Source organism: Sebastes fasciatus, chromosome 5 (assembly GCF_043250625.1).
Source record: "Sebastes fasciatus isolate fSebFas1 chromosome 5, fSebFas1.pri, whole genome shotgun sequence".
NCBI lineage: Eukaryota > Metazoa > Chordata > Actinopteri > Perciformes > Sebastidae > Sebastes > Sebastes fasciatus.
Genome location: NC_133799.1, coordinates 14447893 through 14467594, shown reverse-complemented (window position 1 = coordinate 14467594; position 19702 = coordinate 14447893). Strand labels below are relative to the sequence as shown.

General features: G+C 39.4%; 1 long non-coding RNA gene across 1 annotated transcript in view; it reads right to left on the bottom strand.

Moving 5' to 3' along the window:
* Window positions 1-17059, bottom strand: part of LOC141767660 (uncharacterized) — a 69564-nt gene extending 52505 nt beyond the window's left edge. The window contains exons 1-2 of the long non-coding RNA XR_012593909.1: window positions 16494-17059; window positions 13175-13281 (exon numbers count right to left, since the gene is read on the bottom strand). This is a non-coding gene — a long non-coding RNA (uncharacterized LOC141767660). The remainder of the gene's footprint in view (window positions 1-13174; window positions 13282-16493) is intronic.
* Between the last annotated feature and the right edge of the window lie 2643 nt (window positions 17060-19702).

Below are 19702 nucleotides of genomic sequence, written 5' to 3'. Positions count from 1 at the left end.
TGGGCCTCATATATTTACTAATGACAGCAAATACTAATTGAGGCAATTGTCATCACCCATTTTGCAATAGTTAACTCAATAAATAAAGGCTGCAATTGTTTAAATTTATGATTTAAATAGAAGTACATGAATTAAAACAATCAGTCATACCAATTTAGTTAATAAAGAAAGAAGAAAAATAATATCAAAATGTAGTATTTATTATTATTATTAATAATAATAATAATAATAATAAATAAATAAATAAAGTGACAGACTTATTCAGATAAACATCTCTGAATAAATGTTTATTACAAACATGGATTTCTTATTTATTACAAATTTGTGAGACTCAAAATAACATTCAATTTCAATTAAAAACGGCTTAAAAATGAGGTTGAGTTAAGAAATTTAGCTTTATGAATATGAATTTTCCCTATCAAGATAGAAAGGTTAACACTAGAGCAAAAACGGTCATCATCACATTCAATAAAAGCATTTATCTTACTAAATATTACATATATTCTAAATAATTAATGTGACAAAACAGTTTTGACAATGTCTTAAATTGAGTGTAATAGATTGTGAAATTATTTTTAATTTTCAATTTAGACAGTTCTCAGAGGAGACACCTCAATAGCAACTGTAACAAGATATCCTTTAATGCATGAGTGCTCCTATTCTCCAAATGGAATATAAAGTGGTTGAAATGCCTGAACACACCATTTGCTGTGAGCCAAAGCAGACACTCCTACCGATACCTGGACGTTTACGGGTCACCTCCTGATCAGCCTCCGTCGTCACTAATGATCCCTTCATCTGAAATATCGTTTCAACACTTTGACAGCGTGTGCACCAATTTTCAACACGTTATTAGGGGGACTGTCGAAACAGAAACATGGTTCTACGAAAGCAAATGGCACTGCGAGATTTGTGAGGCCCAAATGACTGGTTGAGCGAAGGAAGGACTGCAGGAGACAGTCATTATTTTTAAGCCGCTGGATACGAGCCCAGATATTTTGAATTGGTGCCTAAAAGGAGATTAGGACAGAAACTATCAAGGTCTTGGCATTTCACAGAACTTTTTTTTATGAGGCTACGTACTGTATGGCGAGTGATGAGCAACTTGCACTGTGGGCTGACTGGATGTCAGACTGGACCATATTTTGTCTTGGCTTGACAAGCACCTGCCAGCATACAGATGTTGCTGGCGAAAGTTTAGGGTTTCAACGGCAGCTCTTATGTGGATTTACGGTAGGAGATTACCAAACTTGACAAGTGCAAATTCCAAAAGCTGTCCTGAACCACAAGTGTGACGGGCCATCATTAACTGCACCTCCCAGCATTTAGTACTTTTAGAAAAGTTGTTTATAAAGATCTTTGCTTTCAGGCACATATATCTCTCCATACCCAGCCCGGTCGCACGTAAAGGCGTACGAATGACCCGATAATTCACATGGCATTTAGCGTGCAATAAGAACAGCTTTCTTGCTTTTAGCGTGTCATTTGTACACCATGTAGTCTGTAGTTACTGACTGCATTGTAAACACATCCATGTAAATATGCTACATTCAGAGCTAGTAACGTAGAATAAAAAGTGAGAAAGACTTTTTTAGGGACGTTTGTGATGTGTTTTTCGTAATTATGTTATGTTGTTTCCGTATTTTACTTAGTGTACGTACTAATTTTAAGCCCAACCACGATGTTTTTCCTAAACCTAACTAGGTGGTTTTGTTGCCTAAACACAACTGTAGATGTTACTGTAGTTTTGACGCACATCGTAGTTTCTGACGCAATAAGCTGCGTACAAATGACGCGTGGAATGTCCTTGTAATGTTGTGCTAATGATACGTATTCCCGTGAGATCTGGTTGCTCCATATGTTTGGGTCCGTGTGCTGGGATTCTCCGAGGACTCTTAGAGAAATGACCAGGAAAGTCAGGAAAAGAGGGGTCAAATCTGTTAATGATTGATCCATTTCGCTGGACGAGATGTGGAACCGGCTCCCACCACCCCCCATCCCAACGCAGTCCATCTGGCTGAACCGCTCAGAGACTTCCCATCAGGAATGTTGCTTATGCTTCTGTGAGAAACACACTGGATCATTGTTCACGTCTCTGCTTCGCCGACCTCAACTGGAAATAATTTATTCTCTATACGTGATATAAGCTACTTTAGATATTGTTATGTTAATGTAAATGGTATTATGAGAGACTCTGAAGTTTTTACCTTCAAGGTACATTCACGATAAAACATGTTGGATTGAGTATTTCCATTTTATGCCACCTATTCATTAAATAGGATCTATTTGACATCCATGGTTAATGGTTACCTTGTAGCTTAACATTTTACTAAATACATGTACATAATCGGCTTAAAAGAGTATTATGTAAATTAACTGCAGAACAGTGAATAAAGTAGTTCACACTATCTAGTTCATAACAAATATAGTATTGTATGCCATAAAAAAATTAAATGTATTCTAATAAAAAAAAGCTATAGTATGTCATAAAAAAATTAATGATATAGGATGTCATAAAAAAAAGTCATAACAAATATCACAGTATAGTATGCCATAAGAAGTCATAGTATAGTATGTCATAAAAGGTAATAAAGAATGTTATAATAAGTCAAAGTATAGTTTTCCCTAAAAATGTCATTAAAAAGTAATAGTATATTATGTTATAAGAAATAAATGAATATTTTATGTCATTTAAAATATCACAGTATGGTATGCAATAAAAATGTCATAAAAATGTTAAAAAGTCATAGTATAGTATGTCATAAAAAATAAATAAATACATCCGTATGTCATAAAAATGTCACAGTATAGTGTAGTATGCCAAAAACATATCTACACTTTAACATTAAAATGCTGTTTACACATTAATGCCCATATGATAATGTTAATAAAATCATATACATAAAATAATAACGCTCTGGAAGGCGTCATCCTGCATAATGTATTCTTATGATAATTTTTTTTCCATTTTTCTGCTAATGCTTGTATACTTTTAGTAAAACTTTAAATAGAGGACTTTAACTTTTAACAGAGCACACTTCACATTTCTACTTTTACGTAAGTAAAGGCTTTGAATACTACTTCCACCACTGCAAAGATTTTTTCCTATTCTTGTGAATTATCTAGACGATAAAAGTCTGTCAGATCTGTGATCCATGTAAAGTGGAAACTCGCGGCACACTGAAGCTGCACAAACACAGTCCTCCCTTTGACGAGGAAAACACAGCTTTGAGTTTGATATGAATTATAATCCCCACCGTACTCCGTCCCTATTTCCAAGACAGATACACCAATATTCACACACATGGATGGATCCAACATTGAGCAAAATGAGGCACAACAAAAACATGATGATTATGTTGTTTTTCCCCCATCACATTGAATTACATCTTTCATGCCTCCACTTCAGCTCCCAAATGTCTCCAAGTTTCTCCCCCCGTCAAAGTCGTACATCCATTGCTCTTCTCATGTGTGATGGACACTGTTTACCATGGCCATGATAAACTATTTCCTCATAAACGATTTTGTCACGGCCTTCTGCTGGCTGTCATGTGGGATTCCGCCTGCAGACTAAAACAACCATAATTCACTGGGTGTATTTACCTCCTCTGAGGACAGAAGCTTGACAGATGATAAATGGCCACTGCTGACAATCATCAACACATACCGCCCTGTGTTTGCCTTGAGTATAAGTGGCGCCAGGACATGGAAATAAGACTTTGACATATCACACATGGGGAGCGAGACATGGAGAGAGGGAAAGAAATAGAGAACAAGAAAAGAGAAAGAGAAGCCGTGGCTCTATTAACGACTGGTTGAAATGTCTGATATGTATATTGAGCATGTTTGTTTCTCTGCTTCCTCGTGTTTGCGACTGTGTAATATTTCCCCACTGTGAATGGATTGATGCTGTACATGCAGACCCAGCAGGGGAGACGCACAGCTGTAAATTGAAGATGTTTTTTTCTCCCTGCTGCTTCGGTGCGGTATAGTCTTTCAGCATATGAGCGCATGACTCAGAAGATAACACAGTCAGGGTGATGAATGTGTGCCTCCTTACAGCATATTTCTGTATAAAGACGTTTCCACATGGCCTAATGGCATGTAGCAAAGTCACCTGCTGCACAGCCTGTGAAATCTTTTATGTTTTTTTTCCCTGCGCTTGTTGACAGTGTGCATACAGTAGCTGTGTGTGTGTGTATGTGTGTGTGACAGGGTGGCTGATGGTTACAGAGACTCTCCTGTAACTGAAAGCTCTCTACAACAGTAATTGTGTCCATCAACTTCTATACATCCTTGAGGAAAAGCACCAACTCTTAATGGTGCCTCTTCACTGGCTAGAAGATAAAAGCTTCAACAAATGTAAAACAAATCCATACTACATACCGATTCAAGACGGGTTTTGAGTATGTAATGTATTCACACTAGAAAAGGGACAAAGGAAAGTATGCTCAAAGCAGACAGTATGCAAAAGGAAATGAAGGAGCAGCTCACAGCTGAAAAACAGAAGCATATAATTGTACCTACAACGGCATAATAGGGCCATTGTAGGTAAAAGAATATATAATAATAATTATGGGGCTGGGGGAGGGGGTAATATTCAGAGAAAAAACTCTGAATTTCCAAGATTAAAGACAAATTTACAAGAAAAAACACAGATATTCTCTGAGATTAAAGAAGCAAATTTAGGAGAAAAAAACTCACAAATTTTCTTCTCGTAAATTTAGGACTAATTCCGCAAATTTGTGAGTTTTTTCTTGTACATTTGCCACTTTACTGTCGGGTATTTGGTCATAAACTAAATAAAGTATTGGAAAAATTCGAATTTTGATGTGATGGTGGAAATTGAGGGATCATTAATGTTGTTATGGTTCATGAACATCTCCATCTATTGCATGCTAATCCATCCAATAATTGAGACATTTCACTAGTCACCACGCATGCCAACCTCACGGTGGTGCTCGAGGAAAAGTCAACGGATCACCAAAGTCGAGGACTACGAATGTCTGCCCAAAATTTCATGCCAATACATCCCATCCCAGATGTTAAGATATATTTCAAACTGACATTGCCTTTCCTAGAGCCACACTGTTACTGTAGCTCAGCTATTGTAGGAAACATTTTTTTTATCTTTGTGTCATAGTGGTTTCTAACTATGTGATTGTAACTGTAACCTCAGATAGATGAAGCAAAAGAAGCGCTTATCAGCCTTACTTAACTCATGACAATCATTTTAAATACAATTCTACTTTCTTTTCCCTCAAACGGCTCCTTTTAACCTCAAAAACGTGTTTCTTTTCTACCAGTAAACATGCCTGTGCAACATGTCTGCACCTGAATGCACCTCCATCCCTCCTCCACATGAAACAAGGATAATTCCTAATCATCAAGCCTTTCATCCAGGTAAAGTACACCCCTGAACACAATATTAATTAGCACAGAGTCTTTGATCTTCTCCTAACAAGGAAGAAGTGTGCAATGTTGAGAGTCTTATAATAAAAAGTGGAGAAAAAAAAACACAGCTTTTTATGGATTGAGTTCTTTGTTATTTTCCCAAATTAAGCCGTCTCGTCGCAGCTGCAGCTTCCCTCAGAGTGGAGTTACATCTGTGAACGATACTGTTCTTGGTAACCTTGTCCAAAGAGGTTTCGCTGCATCTAATGTGGCCTTGGATGGCATTTAGCCTTTTGCTACAGGAAAAATAATATATAGTTTTCATCTATGCCACACTCAAAGAAACAAAAGCTATTGGAGTGTCTCTGTACTCCATCCTCCTCCTTCTGCTTCTTCTATGTGCCGCACATTATCTATTTGTCAGAGAATCAGGAGATTAGTCATGTCAGACCTTGCTTCCTTTGTGGGCTATCTGTGAATTAGACGCTGTGAAGGACGTTTTCAGCCAGCCAGCAGTGAAAAGGATCCTTCGTGTTTGCATTTCTTTCCCACACACATACTTTGCTTGCTTGTTGGGCACACATGGGGAGCCTACAGCTGTTCCCCACCCTCAACCCTGCCAACTACCATTACGACGGATCTGAAACCGAACACTTGGTCGCATTAGAAAGAAAATGTATTCCTTGTTTATTTAAGTCTAACAATTACAGAACCATTAACGCGGTGTGATTTTAACATCAGAAGGAAAACGCAATTCACCCACAAAATTGAACTTTTCCACCGAATGAAACTCAATCTCTCCCTTTAGACAGTTTCAATAGGGTCAAAGTCAACAGCGTGACATGTGGAGGCACTTCTGCAGAAAGTTAGCGATGCATCTCATATCCAAATAGTTTGAAAAGGGCTCTGAGGATTTAGATCACTGTCAAGATACAGTGTATTTGATTTGTTCAATATTACCCCTGTGAAAATTCAAAGACCGGGCCGTTTTCAGAATGTCAATGTTGTGTATCATAGCCATCGTAATGCTTACATATCCTGCTTCAGGACTCTGAGGTCTCTTCAGAATCCCGTGCACACGGTGAAACGGATGATTCCCAGAGATATCCTGGGGATATTGGATTTCCCCGGCAAGATGAAACTATTTGTGACCAATATGTCAATTTTTTCCAGTCTGTTTGCGAGGGCAGGAGAGGCAGCTTGTGACATCTCTCAGCGTAAGCAGACACGTGTTCTGCTGACCAGCAAAAGCTCCACGTCTAGATATGGAGAGATTGCTCCGTGGCGATTTATTAACATCCCGTCCAGGTGACAGGGTCAGCTCAAGACCTGGCTCACATTCGGAGCAGATTTAAGCGCCGTGGCGCTGCTCCCTGCCATCAGATTTGCAGCACAAATCCACCGCAGTATTTTAGATATTACGCTAGTAGTTGTGATTAATATGCATGAGATAAAATATAAAAAAGACTTATTAATGAACTGAAATGCACTCTACTATCTAGGGTCAGCGTTATATTTTCTAAAATTCAATTCAGTCAGGCGAGATATGAAAGATGTTCCAGATTTCATTAAAAGGTATTAGAATAATAATTTAAAAAATACAGACAAAAATAGCAGCCTCCAGATAAATCACCCAAAGATAACATTTCCAGATCGATCAGTGCTGGCAGCAGCCCAGCACTCAGTGAGCTTATCTACTATTCACAAGGCATTTCTGTTCAGACTGATGTATATAGGAGCAGGCAGGCAGATGCAGTCATTGTCGGCTGCTCTGTCTCGTTCTCTCTTCCTCCGTCTGACGCGGGACTTATTGGCTCCGTAAATGAAATCACTTGCTCGTGACACAAGTGTGCCTCCCAGAATTTGTTTATTGTGCCAAGTTTCATTAAATTCCCTTTAAAAATAAAAGGGATACTCGCAGGGTTTCCCGTTTAGTCGCATCACTTAAAATACTTAATGTTGAAAGGTGACACCTGCCGCCGTGACGCGTCTGTGAACCGTTGTCCAGCTCTCTGTCAGTGTTAATTTTCCACGAGTCTCTTCTTTAGTCTAAATCTAGACAGATCACCACCACTTAAAATGACTTCTTGAGCACGCCACTATTTAGCATAGTAACATAAACATGTTTTATTCAAATGACGAGCGATAAGAGCACGGGAGGAAGCCATATTCCCCTCTGTGCCAGCAGGCAGGCACGGAGACAGATCTAGCCTCGCCGACTAAATTGTGCTTTTTTTCCCTGAAAATTGGCAAGCTCTGGCTCACTAGAGGCACACTATGGTGTTGTCAATAACAATGACTGCCTGTGGCTTATTTATTTTCTTATCAGCTTTAATCAGTCTGTGTTGACAGTGACATCTGCGCTCAGCAATATCCAAATGCTACCAGTTAAGATCCATGTACATATTTGTGTTGTTGTGTGTCATATGGCTGCAGTGTATAATTGGAAATTTGTGTTTGAACGTACAATTGACCATCTAATTTGGGGTATAGTCACATATGTTCTTAAATAGCTCGAGTTAAACACTGTATGGACGGTGTGTTTTTAAGGATCCGTCTTGATCATCTGGTCTTACAGCCTCAAAATACACAAATCTTTATGTTTTATCAAATCATTTCTATCTTTTATGTTTTGGCCGGCTATCCTCAAACCAATAAGTCATCATTTAAAAATATTTTATGTCAAAGAACCACGATAATGCTCAAGACATTTAGTGTGCAATAAGAACGTCTTTCTTGCTTTTGACGTGTCATTTGCACGCTATGTGGTCTGCACTGACTATAATGTAAATGCATCCTTGCAAATATGCTACGCTCAAAGCTAGTGACGTAGAATAAAAAGCGAGAAAGACTGATTATAGCGGGCGGGAGGGGAGGTGTATGGGTCCAACAAACACGACTTTCAACCAGACCAGTGTTCAAGACCGGTGTTTTTTTGTTCTGTGATGTTTGTGACCTGGTTTCCGTACTTATGTTACGTTGTTTCCGTACGTTACGTTGTTTCTGTACGTTACGTTGTTTCCGTACGTTACGTTGTTTCCGTACGTTACGTTGTTTCCGTACGTTACATTGTTTCTGTACCTTACGTCGTTTCTGTACCTTACGTTGTTTCTGTACCTTACGTTGTTTCTGTACCTTACGTTGTTTCCATACGTTACATTGTTTCTGTACGTTACGTCGTTTCTGTACCTTACGTTGTTTCTGTACGTTACGTTGTTTCCATACGTTACATTGTTTCCGTACGTTACGTTGTTTCTGTGTGGACGTTACCGTGTGGTGTACAAATGTAGCGTACAAATGTAGCGTACAAATGTAGCGTACAAATGTCACGCGAAAATCTTAAAATGCGTCCTCATGATATGCGGACTGTCCTTGTAATGTTGTGCTATTTATAGCCTTCCTGTGAGACCGGAATGTTTTATGGCCCTTAAAAACGTAGTATCTTAGGAAAACTTTGCAGATTTTTGTTCATTTGCACATAGCAGCCACATTGCAACGATACAAAGCCGGTTGAAAAGAAAACTGGTGTTTAGTTTTATAAGTTACATTATTGACGTTTGTGATGTGTTTTCCGTACTGATGTTACGTTTTTTCCATACATATTTTACGTACTTATTTTAAGCCCAACCATGACATTTTGTGAGAACATAACGTTTTGGGAAATTTGTGTTTGAACATACATTTGACCATCTAATTTGGGGTATAGTCACATATGCTCTTAAATAGCTTGAGTTAAACACTGTATGGACAGTGTGTTTTTAGGGATCCGTCTTGACCATCTGGTCTGACAACCTCAAAATACACAAATGTTTGTCTATCAAATCCTTTCTATCTTTAATGTTGTAGCCTGCTATCCAAAAAGTCACCATTTAAAGACATTTTAAAACAAAGAACACAATCTTAAATCTTAAAGTGTATATGGGGATTATTAAATAAACTATTTAAGTACAGTTATTTCCTGCAAAACACTGGATGATAAAAAGGTTATTCACTTTAGATTTCATAGTTGACGACTGAGTGAAAGTTGAATAAAAAGACTGTGGCCTTTTGCCCTCTGAACAGATAGCTGCTGCTTTTGGACAGCTGTATGACTGACTGCATCTCCACTGAGGAGCACATTTTTCCACTTTCCTGCGTGGCTCAACTGCCGGTTATGCCGAGAGGCGTTTGCCTGTCTGCAGAAGCGACGCTGGACTTGTGGGCAAATGTATGTGTGTGTGTGAGTGTGCGCGGCGTCTGTGTATCGTCCATGTCTACCTCTCTCACTTGCTGAAACATATCCGTCCAAATTTGACAGCGCGGGGGCAGACAGCCATGTTGCGGAATTCTGATCATTTAAATGCTCAGAGGCCTGCTTGAATAGCAGAGGTGTTAAAAAAAGAAAGACACATGGAGAGAGAGATAGCGGAGAGCAGCCCTCCGCATGCCTCCACATCACATAAGGGACTGCCTGCCACTTTCCTGTGAAAAATAATGCTCACTTGTCAATCTTCCAAGAGCCAGTCAGATAGCCGCCAGTCCCACGGAGACCTATTGAGGTGTATGCTTTGTTTCATCTGGGGCACGCCTCAGAGGAGATCAGGACGGTTGTAGCTACGAATTGCCTCCAAAATATATGGTAGGAAAAAAAGGGGGCACATTTGATACAACCCTTGAGCTGATGTGCTATCATGCGTCAGAATAGAAATAAATATTTACTCATTTGCTTGAGCAGAAAGAGAATAAATGTGATCTGAAATAAAGCTGGGGGCTATGTAAATGTTGATATTACCACATCTGAAACTAAAGCTAAAGTTATATAGCATTTATGTCCTGCAGTTACTGCTGTACTTTGTGTAAAGCACTACTTGAACCGCTATTCAACAGCACATTATTGTCCCTGAACCTTTTAAAAAGAAAAAAAAAAATTAGATTTATCACTGCCCTAATTACTTAAATTACTGTCTGATGATAAATCGACTAGCACACCACGGTTATGTACACAAGGTGCTGCATTCCTCCAGAAAAAGCAATTCTCTGTAGTCCGTAGCACAAACTATAAAGGTGTCAAGTGATTTATCTATGCGGCAATGCAAATAAAGAAAAACATACCCAGCAGCTTGAGGACGCGGTCTGCATATCTGTCCACACAAACATTTCCATGTCATTTTGAAATACACTTCCTATTACAGTTTCAAGATGCATAGCACTGAAGCAAGCAAAAAAAAAAAACCCAACTGTTGGAAACTCTACCACCAGAAAGGCCTATTTTATTCTAAATAAAGTTAACAACTAATGACAAAGCTCTTAACAAGTCCAGAGCAGCCAAGCGTGCCTCCAGCCTGCAGCGGCCACGCTGAACGAGATTCTGTCCTAAACATCCCACGGGTCGTCTTAAATGAGGAGCTTTATATCGGTGGATCTCGTACAGAGAGAGAGATTGAATGTTTTGCAAATTATTCACAGGGATTATAAATCACAGCGGTGTCAGTGTTTCCGATGATGGGAGTGGATGCTGCCTCATCTCTTAATACAAATGACATGGAAAACAACAGCTGCAGCAATAAAACGCTCCGCCATAAAAGAAGAAAGAATAAATAAATGTACAAAAAGGAAAAGCCGGGGCTCATCATTAAACATGTCTGCGAGTGTCTCAATGTCATCTCAATGACTTGATGCCTGTTTTATCGTTGTATTTGCTTGTTTCGGTCTTGTGCCTCCAATTGTCTAATTCATTTATCTCATTCATGTCTTCTTTATGTTTATCTTATTGGGTTTTAATTGTTATCGTTCCCATGTCTGCAAAGCACGCACTCACACTCTTGGGAAGTGTTTTTAACCTTGCCTTGCGGTGATGTACAACCCGAAGTGACTGACCAATATCAAGATGCTGAAATCTTCTTCAGTCAACAAAACGCACCGCGTTATGTGACAGCTTCATATTTCTCGAGCATCCAGGTGTCATGAAGTGACACATTTTAATAATGATGGTATTTTTATAAACAGCATATTCCCAGACGCATTCAGAAAGACGCATCACCTCGATAGACCGTTTCAACGGAACTGCATTGCTAGGCAACAGCTTGGGTCCATGTTTACTTCCTGTCCGCTGATGTCACACTGCAACAGGAAATAAACTGGGACACATTTGGAACGTTTACTGCGTCCAAAATCACATACTACGCATTACACACTCAATATGTGTACTATCGTTCAACATACTGTTGTGTGGATGTATAGTAGCATGTATCTTTTAGAACTCACTGAACTGTAATTTACGTCGTCACTTCCCTGAGAGCCTCCTTGCCGGTTGGAGACACGTAACCATGGTAACCCGTGACCAAAACGATGATTTGTGAGAATCAAAGTCTGAACTAATTTTAAAAATATATTACAACGAGCAAAGTGAAATCTTATATTTACACTTAAATTGAAGCGTTATTAACAGATCTGTCCGTCAACGTTTGTTATAAATGTTATTGTCACCACCGCATTGCATTGTGGGATATTTATGACACTATAGTGTTCAGCGTTGCATACTGTAATATTTCACTGGAAATAGTGTGCAATTCGCATACTATCGGTTTCATACTAATGTTTCGGAAAACTAAAATATCTCACATACTGTTTTATCGTACTAAATGGCATGTTAGTATGGAATTTTGGACGTAACCCTGGTCTGTAGTTGCTGGGAGATGGAAGACTATCTATGTTCAATGCAGGGATTGGAAATAAATGTACAGACCTCTATAAGGATGTCACTTTCTTGGTCTGTTCAAATGATTTGCATCTTTTTGTTATGTTGTAAAACATACACTGTGTTCATTTGTGAATGACAAACTAACAGCAAACGTGACATCAGTTTTGTAATTGTGGTATTGTGAAATGCTTTGGTGTCCGGTTCAGCGCTGCTCGCTAGTTTCCCTCCATTTTCACATTAGTGATGACAACAATACTATAATTTGCTGGGGGCAACAGGTCACAGACTGACTGTGCAGTTAATGAACTTCTTCCACTTCCAACATAATTACCCAACTAATATTTTTTTTTTTTGCCATCTTTTTTAGGGATTTTTTTGCCTTTATTGGGCAGCTGACATTGTTGATGAGGACAGAAAACATGTGGAGTAAAAAGAGAGGAATGACCCTGGCCAGCATCAGACCAGAGAAGTTGCGGTTCTGTGCGTCTTAATCACCACGGGTGTGTCAGAAATCAGATGAAGAATGCATTTTTAGTTATAACCTTACTAAAAGGAGTTTCTATTACTAAACAAAACAGCCCGCCACTATCCATCTGCAGCCAGTCTATAGTTCTACCAGTGAGTTGGCAACCCTACACACGCATTTATCAGGTAAAAAAAAGTCACGGGCAGTCGTTGCATGCGGCTTGGACTGGGAGAGGCAGCAGAGAAAGCTGCCGTGCCACGGTGGGTAGAAAAAGGGAGCAGCAGCTGGCAGCATCATCTCTTGCTTCATTCACTTGTACTCAGATATTGATGTTTCGCTCTACCGTAATTTCGACCAGCCACAACTTTTCATATAGTATATAAACTGAGGTGGCAGCTGGGGTGTCTGTATTCTTAAAACTGCCCAATAAAGGGCCTCTCCATCTCAAAGTCCCAGTCCGACCCTGAATCATGTGGCACACCCAGTTTTTCTAATGCAGTTTTATTTTCTGGCTATACTAGTGGGACACAGCTGTAGTGAAAGAGAGTCTTGCAAACATTTGATTGGTCATGAAGAAAAGCGTGACCAGGAGGTGTCTGCACACAACCATCTATCCATTCATACATTTTCTCTACCTGCTTATGCATGTCCAGGGTTTATCCATCGTCCATCACGATCCACGTTGAGCTGGTAGACAGGAGATCACATCCGACCAGCTGCCAATCCGTTGCAGGACTAACACCTAAAACAGACAAACACATTCAAAGTCACATCTACAGGTTATTTATTCATTTCACCAGGACTTCATGTCTTTTGGAGTATAAGTGGACACAGAGGAAAAGTCACCTTCAAATGTGAAACACACACACACACAGAACAGATTCAAACCTTGGATGTTTGAGAGACAACAACATTACCTACTGTTCCACCAATCACACTATATTTTGTATCTTAATCCAAACCAAGGTGCCGTTTTATTATTCTAACATATACTTGACTGCAGCTACACTGTGACCTTAATCCTCGAGTCTGAATCTGAACATAAAAACTCTAAGAAAGTTACTGTAGGTTTCCCCCCCCCCTCTGACAGCAGTGATAAAACGGCTAATAAATGACTGATGAGGGACGATATTCTCCAACAGTCACTCCCTCCCAAGGCGAGTGTCACCCTGTGTCTCTCTCCATTTACTGCACTTTGTCATTATGCGAGGCAGCGGCGGCGATGGTTAACTACACTGAGGCCAGGTGAGAACGTGTGGTGACTCTGGCTAATGAAGGTGAAACACAATGACACTTCATTTCCACATTAGCCTCCTCCCTTTCCTCTCCTCACTCTTCTCTGTGTGACCTGATCCTCCCCGCTCATCTGTATCCTGTGACGACGGCTCTCATGCACGCGCTCATGTTTTTATTAATATACTTATAATATACAGGCTATATTCTCTATCCAGCATCGTATTGCACACATTTGCAGCCGGAATGCACTGCAAAAAAGTCACATCCTTTAACCGTCAATGACTTTCTCTTGAATTTTAAAAACAGTGTAACCTTTGGTTTCAGGTTCTGTTGTGATTAGCTTGTGGCAGTGTAACAGAAGAAACCCCACAGCTATTTTCTAGCAGTAATGCACCTTAAAGCGGCAAAGCAGCATGCCATGTGTCACCATGTCATCAATGCTTTCACTAGTGATTTGCTGTGTTTCAACTACAAATGTCTGCAGGTTCTAACCCTGACCTTAACCTAATGCTAATTGTAACCTTAAAGAGGTGACATTTTGCCCACTTACCCAGAAGTAATAGACATAATTGGCAGTGTTATTTTTGTCTTGCGGTGTACATTTTGAAGGTAGCCTATGCTGAATGGTGTGACAAGCCTGAATGTCTGTCTAATTAAAGGATAAAGCTGATGATTTTTTTTGCTACTGTCAACAAATCTCATGAATGACCTTAATTTTTTAAAAAGACAAAACTAATTTCATACGGTATAAAAGGATGGCACTGGAGTTTTAAGTTTGTCTAACAGGAGTAAATAGTGCATTTGTTGGGGATCATTTTCAGCCACATATTTGGTGCTCTAGTGAGTATTTATTTACCTTCTAGGGCAGCTGAATTCTCGTATATCGCAAGATCACGCGAGAATCACAAGATCACACAAAAATCCAACTCGTCAGGCTTCAAGTAATGCGTTTGTGTCCTGTGAGGCAATATTATGTTCCTGCAACATATGAGGCTGCAGTTTCAGGACCGCATTTCTAGGACCCTAGTTTTGTTCCACCCAAATACCGCTTTCTGTCCACTGCAATGTGATCTCACAGAAATAGCGTGAACTGACCACATATGCATTATTTAGTAGTAGTAGTAGTTACGTGCCGCAACCATGGAAACAATTTAGGCAACAAAACTACTTTGTTAGGATTAGGAAAGAAAAGATCATGGTTTGGGTTCAAATAAGTAACGTTTGTTATGTTAAAACAAGCATTTACACTGAAGACAGTAGGCTTCGTGAAAAACTAGGGTCCTAGACATGCGGTCCTAGGACTGGGTCGTGTCTAGAAGGTAACCCTCAATTGCGAAACTTGCAAAAAGAGTTTTGCAATTTGCGTGTTACCTTCTAGCCACGATCCTAGGACTGTGGTCCTGAAACTGCTGCTTCCTCTATTGCAGGAACATGCTATTCCTGTGTGAGGAACTACTGGCAGCTATGGGCGTGGTTTAGGTATGTGTGATGCAACGACACGGAGAAGCGACTGTCCTTTCTAAACAACAACGGCGGCTCCTAAAGAGGTTAACGTAGATGTCGCAATAGCATCAGTTATATCAGAACTAGAGAGTATTTCTTGATTGAAAGAAGAGCAAAGAACGGCACTGAAGGCTTTTCTCGATGGAAACGATGTTTTCGCTCTTATCCTGACTGGCTTCGGCAAGAGTTTGATTGACAGATGGTTCATCCAATCACCTGTTCTCTTTTTTTAAAGTGCCTGCCCTTTTCCAAACTGTTTCCAATGAAGGCTTGTCAGATGGTTCTGTGTAACAAACCATCTGGCCACATCAGGCTAAGTGTTTATGGCAGCAGGACAATATATGTGGGATTGAATAAATAAACTACAGTGCTGGTGTTCATCATTATGAAGAAACTTGTCACAGTGCAATGTTCTGGCTCACTGATGTGTCTTTAATAGTTTTTTGGACAACAAACCACATCTAAAACACGGATTAAATAAGCTTTAGGCCTCCAGTGTATCAGGCTTTGGATGCATACTTGTTAGTAGATCAATTCATTGTTGGTTTGGGTCTTGTCATGAGATTTGTTAACAAGAAAAATACCGAATATGAGCAAATTTATCCGTTAAAACAAAGATGAATGACTCCTCTCACTGAACTACATTTTTATATTCAAGGCACTAATTACTCTTTTTATAAAACAAATTATTATTCCAAACTTCTTGACCACATTCTCATCCCTGGCCTGTTTTATTTTAGATTCTGCGCCTATACCTTGGGAAGAGCGAGTTTCCATGATGTGTGTGTGTAAGCAAAACCTGCCTGAGGCTGTAGTATCCACATGGCCACAGGTCTATGATAACATGATAAGACAGTGATTGAAAGGCACAAAGGAGAATCTGGAGGTTTTGGACACACAGAGGGCAGAGAGATGGATGTTGAATGACCTGGAGGAGCTACTCGGGGCAGTTTAGTGCCAAATCTGAAGGAAACTGAAGTGAAAAAAAGTTGAGTTTTATTGTTGTGTCAATCTTTATATTTTGGTTTAGGGTCTAGGGTGGAGCAGCACTGCTGTGAGTGCAGCAAAAGGTGATGTTGAGTACAAATATGAAACAAGTGAGAGTATCTAAACTGTATCAACATTGAATACTACCATAGGGAAATATAAATTAAACTAAGAAAGGAGTTAAAAATACATTGAGAACTTAATGAAGAATTAAAAGAGAACAAATACCTCTTCTGCTGGCTTGCAGGTAGACATCTGAGGAAGGTTGACTTTCAAAAAGCCTCTACTTCTTCTTCTTCCTCTTCCTCTTCTTCTTTGAGTTTTATGGCAGTTGGCATCCATGAGTTGCATTATCGCCACATACAGCTTCTCAGTGATCCCATTCACGAGTCATACCATTGTCCAACATAACCAGACCCAGTTGCCTGAGTTGGTACAAAACCTTCCCTCAGAGTATCTAGAGATCTTCTCCAGAGATGTCCACAGGGTTCAAAAATCTAGTAGCGTCCAGCACCATCTTAATCCTTTCCGATTTGCCTTGAATTTCCACAACACCATTTATCACCATGGCAATAAATGCCCAAATGCAGATATTCCTATCAGCTCCATTTCTTCTTCAGCTCCTTCTCCGGCTCCTCTACTGCCACCATTTCGTCATTATTCTCCATTTTCTTGACGGCATCAGCATATATGACAATACCTTTCCAGCTCTGATCTTATTCACTTTCAGTTCCTTCGTTCTCAACAAGCCTCTAACCACCTGAGTGACTGAGTGTAGTGTAGCACAGGTGAGTCCAATCAATGAGCAATCAACATCAACATAGAACCAGACTACATAGAGAGGTCATTCCTAGACAAAACTAGCCTTCTTTTGTCCACATTTAATGAGCCAACAAGCTTTTAGCACAAAGACAGTAGAATTATGCAAAACCTTAACCTTGCTTTATGGATAATGTGAACTCAATTTTTTTTTTTTTTAAATGTGTTTAACGAGATTTTAATTTTTTCACAACAAGAGATATAATACAATCAATACAAACAGCATCAGCCATCTATTCTGTCCATAATGGACAGGAAAAAAGAAACAAAAGAATAAATACATTTGTTATTTAATTTAATTTAATTTAATTTAATTTAATTTAATTTAATTTAATTTAAATTAATTTAATTTAAAATAATAATAATAATAATAATAATAAAGGAAAATCAAGTCCAAGAGAAAGACATACTAACAGGATGATGCATGCAGTATATTATTCTCCAATAAAATAATAAAATGTTGCCGTGCACTAGAACTATCATCCTGGCTTGTCCTCACTTTGCCTTTTTGAATGTAACACAAACTCTTTGTTGGTCTAAAACTCATCAGTCCTCACAAAGATAGAAACAGGACAACCCACAAACACGTAAAGTTTGATATTTGTAGCCCTCGTTGGGAACAAGCAGTTATATCAGTCAGCCTCTGCATTAATGTCCTAAAGTTGAGATGTTGTGATTTATTATTTGCCCACGTTGGACAGGTATTGATAATTCCCCACTCACCCATCAAATGTAAAAATAAACGACAAAGCATTTCCAAAACAACAGCGAGCGAGCGCTCACTCCAGAGAATCACAAACATGAAAACTTTTGTCCCTTTCGTCTATAAGTAAACGTCCATCATACATTTGTACGTCACGGGAAGACAGACTTTTAATCCACTATGACCAGTTTAAACGCTCCAGGAATGAGTTGTGGGAGCTCCTTGTCACCTGCTTGCACTGTTACAAGATTCATTTCCTAATCCCTGCTAATACTTTCACTTGCAAACACTTTTAAGTGGCTTGCACACGGCATGGCTGCTCTAATATTCATTGACTGCTGTCAACGTTTTCTAAATGATGTAATGGATTCTCCAAATTGACTCGGAGCAGACTCGCGATACCATGTACATGATATTATAAAGGCTGGGGAATTAAGCTATGGAGTATATGACCCCAATTAGCGCTTATCTCCCTCACTTGGAGCGCTGCAATCCCGCGAGGCCGATTTTAAACGATCATTGTCAGTCAGTATGAGACGTCAAAGAACTTTGAGAATGACACTGTCTCAGTCCGTCAACTTTATCTTGAGAGATTCGGCTTACTCGTAATAAAAAAAAGTCCTTTTTGCATGCAGAGAAATACTACGAAAGGATAAGTCAGCAGTTTCTTTCACTGGGTGGTGGCTTAATAACACTGAGATGCTGCTGAGGGTGTTGATTTGATGCACAAGGTGAAAATCTAAGATGCTGGAAAAACTAACAAACCAATATATATTCATGAGGTTAATTACAGGATGTGCTAAAATGATACCTTTTCATTATCATGCCCACTGTCAAACAGCAACTAGCACTGAAAGGTGTCAGATTACAAATCAGTGCCAATTATATAGATATTACGAGTCGATGCTTTTTCTGAGGTTGGCAGGTTTGTGCTGTTATTGAACTGTTGGGCTTTACAAGTGCACTAAATTGTTTTGAGTCTGCTGTCAGAGAGTGTTTTTATTCACTGTTTGTTACTGTGAATCAGCTCACGTTGGGTGTTAAAAGACAGAATGAGTTGTGGGGACAGCTGTTGGGTGTTGGTGAACACACAGTAAGTCATAATACTGAGCTTTTTTCAGTGCAGGAAAGAGAGAATAATAACAAATGCCATAAATCATGCGATGATAATCATAGTTTGTGGGGGCACAGTGATGCTGCTAAAACATTCAGTCAAAAAGAAATTGTGTTTTCTGAGATATTTATTTCTAAAAAATCACGGCACATCAATTTGGACCTAATTGTTGATTAAGTTAAAATTCAGCAAACAGTGAAATACTAAAATGTCGTTCTTTAGCTTTTTAGCAATTTCTCGCAGATGCTAAATGAAGCCATTAATCAAATCTGGTTTCCACGGATAAGGTGCAAAATTCAAGGTAAATGAAACCCACTGATTGCTCGCTGATTTACTATTGTGTTTCCCAATTGGTGTTGTTATATCACTTTCAACCAACAAGTGGCTTGTAAACCAGCTCATGCCAAGAATCACCAACAAGAGCGGCATTTCAATGCTGCATAATCACCTTGCTTATTATTCAGCGTAGTCTATCCGCTGTTGATTAATGCCTCTGAGCAAATGTGTACAGAGAGGGTCTGGTTAAATCTGCGGCGCTGTTTTAATCAAGTGGACCTTTGTTTTGTCTGGCCGTCTAGTTTGCCCACCAGCCTTGCACTTTCACTTTCACATGGTCATTATGTATTGATCACAGCAGCAGAGCGAGAAATTCTGCAGAAAAGAAATTCAGTCAGACTTGACTGCTTTTTACCTCCTTCACTCATCCGTCTCTACATCATTCCTCCCTACAGGAGCCGTAAATCCTCTGAGCATTTTATCGGGCAGCGGCGACAGTAGGCACCCTTGTCAGCTGCCCTGACC